At 42.6% G+C, this 7,795-nt stretch overlaps 1 protein-coding gene across 1 annotated transcript in view; it reads left to right on the forward strand.

Annotated features, from left to right (window-relative positions):
• Nucleotides 1-7,795, forward strand: part of LOC103607302 (sorting nexin-29) — a gene marked incomplete at its 3' end in the record, with an annotated part of 379,169 nt that overhangs the window by 253,488 nt on the left and 117,886 nt on the right. The window lies entirely within an intron of this gene.

Genomic DNA, 7,795 nt, shown 5'->3' on the forward strand with positions numbered 1-7,795 from the left:
CCCTTCAGCAGAATGGCACATCATTCTTTGGAGATAGGTCTGAGTTATGCACCTCCCTGCTGCTACAGCTACTGCAGCTGCCCCCCTCTTTCCCCCTTGATACGGCCAGCGGCCTTCCCCCCCCCCCCCCCCCAATACATCCCTGTATCTCTAGTGCCTGGCACAGAATGAATCTTAAGTAGCTGGCTGTGGAGCAGATAAATGAAAGACTGGCCCAAGGTCAACCAGTGGTAAAACGGTGGAGGCAGACTTTGAAACCTGGGTGTCTGTCTCATTGCAGAGCCCCACTGTCTTGTTCACCATGCTTTCTCCTTGCCACAGTGAACACCCAGAAGATGGTGGATGTTACCGTTAGGAAAGCTGTTTCCTTTGCTGGAACAACCGTGGGCACCAGCTGTCTCATAGGGATCATGGTCGTCTCGCCCCTGAGTAACCTTTCTCCTTTGGAAACTTAAAGTGTCCCAGATTACCCAACACACAACCTGGCCAGCTGTTACAGGACCTGGGCATGCCTACTTTTGTTTATTACAATGCCCTAGGAGACCATCTCTGAATTTCCAATGATTCTCTATCCACATTTGCCCCAGCAGCTCACACTGTGTGCATCCGGGATCATGCTAAGTATGTTCAAATTGAAAGCAAAACAGTAACCATATCACACTGTTTGCCATGCTGCTCTCCACAGTATTTGAAGTTTTGCTTAAAATAATTTAGGCGGAAAACCCCATGTGTCCTCTGGTGCCTGCTAGTGAGACCAGCATAGTGTCTATTTATTTTAGATGACTTATCACAGACACCCCAAACAGATAATGTGGCAGGCTGCAATGAGGTGAAAAACTGTGTAATGTTCTCTAAGTTTAAATGACCTGCTGATGGTGCCAACTAACCCATAGCTTTTCTGGAACATGAAGGAGAGTTCTGATATAAAGTAAATGTCTTTGTGCTTCTACTAAACAGTTTCAGTGTCTGACTATTTGAGTTTAAAAGGAGGAGGCTTATTGTTTTTGCCAGATCATTCTTTTTCTGTTTAGAGTCTAACTTCTGTAATTATCCCATCGTGGAAATACAGGAGAAAATTGCTGGCTACTGAGAGTATAGGCAAGTAAATAGAGTGTAGATTTTCTGTTGAATAATGTGGATGTTAATTTAACTAGGTTGATTGGGTTAATGGGGGATCCTATGCTAGACAAATAACATTGATATCTTTATGTTTGGCAGAAGCTTAAAATGGCCTGAGTGAGTCCTGTTTGAAGGTTCCAATGAGATTATTCACTTGAAAATGCTTTGTAAACCCCAAAGTGCTGTGTAAGTTTTTTTTTTTTTGTCTTTTGTCTTTTTCCGTGTCCGGCAACGGATCGCAACCCTCAGTGTTGCCCCCGTACCGGACCGGGGACCGGCAACGGGATCGCAACCCTCGGCGTTGCTCCCGCGCCTCGCTCAGCCAGTGAGCGGGAACCGGTCTGTATGTGGGATCTGAACCCTCGGGCAGGAGCGCCGCCGCGCTTCCCAAGCGGCGCACTATCCAGTGCGCCATCGGGCCGGCCCGCTGTGTAAGTTGAAGCAATATCACTACTTTAATTTTTCTGGGAACTTACTGAATATGGATGTAGGTTTCAAATTTTGTTTAGTACATTAAATACAGCCCTTATTTTTTGCTTTTTGATGTATTTTTGTATATTAGCTTATAAATTTTAAAATTTTTTTCAAAGCCCAACTTAAGTTTCTTAATGAAATTGGAAATATCCAGCCAGGTAGATGAAAGTCTCTGTGTTGTTGGATACTGGCAGCTGCACTTTTTCTGCAGTCTTTGACCAGGGCAAAATTTAAAGTTCTGAACACTGTCAGAGCAACTCAAAATATGGACTGAAATAGTCAATGATTACATTTTAGGTTCAAGATTGCCTTGCTAAGCAATGTTTTAAAGCCTGTGTTCTTGAAATCAGAGTGAGCTATTACTGACATGAACAGAATGTTTTTCTCCTGACATATTAAATAGTCATTCTTTCTATTTCAAAACTAATGGATCACCCTCAAGGAAAAATGCAACTTAAAAAAATAGTTTGATCAGTCACAAATATTTATATTTATTGTTTAGAATTGACTTTCAAAATTCAATCACAATTGATCCCTTCTAAATTAACTGGTTTATGGGGGGACGTGCAAACAATATAGAATGGTATTATAACTTGTTATTTTTGTCTCTCAAATGACTTGACATTATTTTGTCTGCCTTCTTTGAACACCCAAATGTTCTCTTACTCCCAAGGTAAGTGATACCTTCCTGACTTGACAATAAACAGATCAGTTGTGCTTGTGTGAACTTAGGCTAATGGAATGAATGACTTCCTGTGCCTTGCCACCCATCTGTCTTTGGCAATAGAGAGATGGACATGGCTAACCTATTAAATTACTTCTCTCACTTTGTAAATATTAATCCGTAAGCTACAGAGATACATTGGGCAAGTCTGCTTCTTAGTTTTCTTTTCTATAAATGTTCATGAGGGATCATGTCACCATCTTTACAACTCTGTGGTCTAACTCAGAGTCTTATTTAGAGTAGTCTCTCAAGAAGTACCTATGGGATAAGTAAAGACACTGTATTAGTTATCTGTTGCTGTGTAACCAGTTACCCCAGAGTCCAGCGGCTTAGAAGTATCTTTTTTTTTTTTTTTTGTCTTTTTCCGTGTCCGGCAACGGATCGCAACCCTCAGTGTTGCCCCCGTACCGGACCGGGGACCGGCAACGGGATTGCAACCCTCGGTGTTGCTCCCACGCCTCGCTCAGCCAGTGAGCGGGAACCGGTCTGTATGTGGGATCCGAACCCTCGGGCGGGAGCGCCGCCGCGCACACTATCCAGTGCGCCACCGGGCCGGCCCCAAGAAGTATCTTAATCTCAGAGGTGACATCCCATCACTTCTGTCATGTTCTGCCCATTAGTGGTGGGTCAGCAAGTTCAGCACATACTGAAGGTGGAGGCATTACATAATTATGTGCATATCAGGAGGCAAGAATCCTTGGGGGCCACCTTCGAGGCTGCCTACTGATGAGGGAAGGATGATAGAGTTGGGGTTTTTTTAATTATATTATTTCATATGTGGAATTGACATTTCTGACGTGCTTGTTAAAGCTGCAGGGACTGAACCAAGGTAGAAGGAGGTTAGATAGTTGCAGAGAAAGGTTGACTGGCTAGTTTGTAAGAGATCTTCTATAAATTCATGACTGTCCAGGGTCTGTCCCTAGCATTGAAGGTCAAAAAGTTTATTTAAACGTCTGTCTCCTCTGTGGAAGATTGCTGATTCTTCTGAAATATACTCACAGAGGGCCTGGTGCCTGGAGGGCAGAAGGCCAGGAGCTTGATTGCTAATGAAGTGTGGAGACATGAAGCAGGTTGGATGGCTGTGTCTCCCTGACCAGCAGGATCTCCTTGTGGAGGAAAGCTGCCTGGGCTGGCAAAGATTAGAAGGTCATTTGGAGAATAGAGGCTGACTAGGGGGCTGTTAGTTCTACAGCTTGGATATATATTAGCACCAGGCTCTGCTAACCAGCTACATCCAACTTCATATGGGGGTACTTGCCAAGCTGCTTCTGCCCTGGTTGCTCTGCTGATGTGCATTGCTGCTATTTTATCTAAGTTAGCATAGTTTATAAAAATTTGGGGGGTGTGTGTGTGTGTGTGTGTGTGTGTGTGTGTAGGTGTTGGGCACGTGGCTGGTACAGGGATCAGAACTCTTGACCTTGGTGTTATAACACTGCATTCTAACTTACTGAACTAACTGGCCACCCCTCTGGTTTGTGTTTTTAAATAAAAATTTTGTAGAACTTAGATAAGAACTCATTAGTTCTCTTAGCTTTATTATAAAAGACATAAGACCTCTGGCTACCATCTCCCCTACTTCCCACTCCCCAGAAGCAACTGTTTGAAACCTTTTTAACTGATTCTTTTTGTAGTTGCCTCAATATCTCTGAACATGTCTGTTGCCAATTTTTGATTTATCACTGTGGAAGAAGAACTCTCTTTGATTCCTCCAACCCCACATCTCACACACACACACACACACACACACACACACACACACACACACACACGGTCCCCCATTCTCTAGCAGTCATGTCATTTTGGTTAGATCAGTATTCAATGATTATGTTATTATGACTCTGAAAATGTTTTCCACATCTGAGCTGAGAGGTACATGATCATTTTTCCTGAATGTTTGATTTCTCTAAAGTTAGTACTTGCCTTTGGGGGGGGGGGGCTTGGTGTTCTGTGTATTTATCAGTAATTCAACTCCAAGATCTCCCTCAGTATATAAATCCCCTGGGTATGTTCAAGCACTTACAGTCACCCATCACTTGCATCCTGAGGCAGTCTCTCTGGCTGCCCCCTGACCTGCTCTAGCTAGAAGAAGCCTGGCTGCTCTGTGGGCCTACACCCTCTGTGTCACTTTTTTTCTTTTTTTTAAATCACAGCTTTATTAAGATATAATTCACTCTTTTAAGTTCAGTGGTCTTTAGTATATTAACAAAGTTGTGCAACCATCATCACTGTCTAATTCCAGAACATTTTTATCACCCCCACCCCCCAAAAGAAACTGCATACCCCTAGCACTAATACCTATTCTGGAAATTTCGTATAAATGGGCATATACCATATATGGATTTTTGTATCTAGCTTCTTTCACTCAGCATAATGTTTTCAAGGTACATCCATGTTGTTGCATGAGTCAATACTTAATTCCTTTTCTAAGTCTGAATAATATTTCATTGTATGATATCCCACATTTTGTTCATCCATTATTCATCACTTGATGGCCATTTGGATTGTTTCCACTTTTTGGTTATTATGAATAATTCTCTGATTCACTTTTGTGTTGGATTCCCTATGTCTTGGAATCTATATTTCACTATTTCTAGATTTTCCCCCTTCTTTTGGTGGGAGATAAAGTCTTTAGAGGTTGCATGTCTGGAAATGTCTTTATCCTACTTCTCACATATTTCGGCTTAGGTATATGGTTCTAGGTTGGAAATAATTTTCCCTCAGGATGTTGAAGGTATTCCTTTATTTTTCTTTTTCATTTTTTTCAAAATGGCAGAGCAGAGAACCTTCGTTGTTTACTAGCTTACCACGTTGCTGTTTAGAAATCCTATGCCATTTCTAATTTTCTATCCTTTGTAAAAATTCTGCTTCCACTGGGGAAGTTTGTAGCCTCTTTTCTTTGTCCTTCATGTTCTGAGGTGCGTGAGTGTGGTTTTCTTTTCTCCATTGTTCTGGGTGCTTACTGAGCTTTCTCCATTGTTCTGGGTGCTTACTGAGCTGTTGAGTGTTGAGACTTATGTCCATTGGTTCTGGGACAATTGAATTATATCTTTGATTAGTTCTGTGTGTTATCCTTCACCCCCCACCCCCTTCTTGATTTCTTAGAAAATAGTTCTCTTATTTTCTTTTTTCTTATCCTTTGTCTGTTTCATGGACATTTTTTTTTTTTTACCTCTTTCCCCTATTTCTGCTGTCATAGTTTTGCTTTGAAAAATACCTTTTCTGTTTTTCCTTCATTTTAGATATCTCCCTATTCTTGTTTCATGACTTTACCATCTAATCCTCTCTCTCTGGGAATATTATTGATAGTTTGCTTTTGAAGCGTTTTTCCTAAATAGTCTTGCTTACCTACAAGTTGCTTTTCTGTTTATTCTGGTCCCTGTCTTTCATCTTAGGTGCTTGTCTCAAATGTAAGGTGATTTCTCGCTGTCTACTCAGATCTTGGAATGGGGTACTGAAGAGTTGATTAGAAGGCCTATGAATATTTACTTTGGGTCTCTTGCTGGGGTGGTCTGGCTATGCTACTCCACTGGAGAGCCCCCAGACTAATCTCTCTAGGTTTTTTCTCTTGGGCTGGTTAGATCCCTGGAAGAATACTTTTTCATTCCCTTGCTTAGAGGTATATGTTGGGTGCCTGCTGTTCTGTGTTTGGGGTTGGAGAGAGGGAAGAAGAATAGGAGAACTTCAAAAGTTCAATGTGTATTATTTTTTCTCTATATTTTCAGTAAGATACCCTGATCTTCAACTCAGTCTGGACCTACTGTTTGACCTTCTCCAAAGAATGAACCAGTAGTATTCTGCTAATTGCTTCTTAAACAGACCTTTCTATCCCTTCTTTTGTTTTATAGCCCCTTGTTCACCCTCACTTATGGTAGCAGTTCATCAGCCTTTTGTGAGTTGGTCCATTTTAATCAATGTATTTTGGTGCTGCTCACTTCCAGCTAAGAATGAAATTTTCTCAGGTCTGTCAAGTTATTTACCAGTTCCCTACCTGCTTCTCAGCTTCTATAATTTTGTTATTTTGTTTCCTCTCCAATTTTCTTTTTCCTTAAGGGCGATGCCTTTAGAAAAAAAAAAAAACTTAATTGGTATTTCAATGGGATTTTGAGAGGATGTGAATGTAAATTAATGTGTTCAGTCTATTATCTTTAACTGGAAGTCCTTCAAATTTTTTCTTTAAATAACTGTTTTGGGTTTATATTGTTATTAGGTCACTCCCTGCAGTAGGGGCTGGAACAGTTGTCACCATTGGGATGGAAACAACTTGGGGTTTCGTTCAGCATGTTCTATATTGTCACGTGGGGGCTTTGCTGTTTGGCAGGCTCTCACCAGCTGTGGGCTGATGAGGATTCATCACAGGGCTGAAGGCTGAGCCACGGGTCACTTCAAGTGTTGACTTCCATTTGCTCAGCTGTGCTCACTTTCTTCCTGAAGGCTCTCTCTGTCCCTGGGGTGCAGGGGGACTGTCCTTAGATCCTTGTTGTGTCTCATTACAGTTGATGGGGGAATCCAGGAGTCTCAGTACCCAGAACACACACACAGGAAACTGTGTCTGTGTAGTTGATGCTTGCTTTGAGATTTGAGGCTAATCCTTATTCCTAAAACAAGCCACTGGATCTTTCTTTTTTTTTTTTTCCTTTTTGTCTTTTTCGTGTCTGGCAAAGGATCGCAACCCTCAGTGTCGCGCCCGTACCGGACCGGGACCGGCAACGGGATCGCAACCTCGGCGCTGCGCCCGCCCCTCGCTCAGCCAGTGAGTGGGAACCGGTCTGTATGTGGGATCCGAACCCTCGGCGGGAGCGCCGCCGTGCTTCCCAAGTGGCGCACTGTAGCAGTGCGCCACCGGGCCGGCCCCACTGGATCTTTCTTAACCACCGTTGTTGGAGTTCTTTTCTGCTCCGTTCTCCTACTTTTCTTGGAACTCTGGCTCATTCCCAGTTTCTCTTTCTTTGCTCTTCTCTGCAAAGTGGGCATGTATGGACATATACATGTATGGGTGTACACCTAAGAGTAGAAACAGTACCCGGAGGTGTGCATCTGTTCACTCTTGCCCTCACCTGGGAGCCAGTCTCTCTTTAACATGCCTTTGTGTTGATACTGTGTGTTGGTTTTAGAGTTCTTCCAGAGGCTCCCTTGCTGACATCTTAAGTACGGATCGCAAATGCCCATTCTTCTTGGTTCTACATGTAATTCGACCCCTACTCCTGGTTCACATCCTAGGGCTGTAGGCAGGTACAACCTCTCTGAATAACTTTTTTGATGGAGAAAAAGAAATTTGGCTAATATAATAGATGCAAGTATAGGCCCTTCTGTCTTGCCAAAGTGGTGTCTATTTTCGCCTGAAATGGAAAGGAGCAATGTGATTATTTCCTGGACTTCTGTGCATCTGTCACATGACAGTTCTTGTATTTTTTTTTTTTTTTTTTTTCTTTTATCATGTCCGGCAACGGATCGCAACCCTCAGTGTCGCGCCCGTACCGG

Source organism: Galeopterus variegatus, unplaced genomic scaffold (genome assembly GCF_000696425.1).
Source record: "Galeopterus variegatus unplaced genomic scaffold, G_variegatus-3.0.2 Scaffold150, whole genome shotgun sequence".
Lineage (NCBI taxonomy): Eukaryota > Metazoa > Chordata > Mammalia > Dermoptera > Cynocephalidae > Galeopterus > Galeopterus variegatus.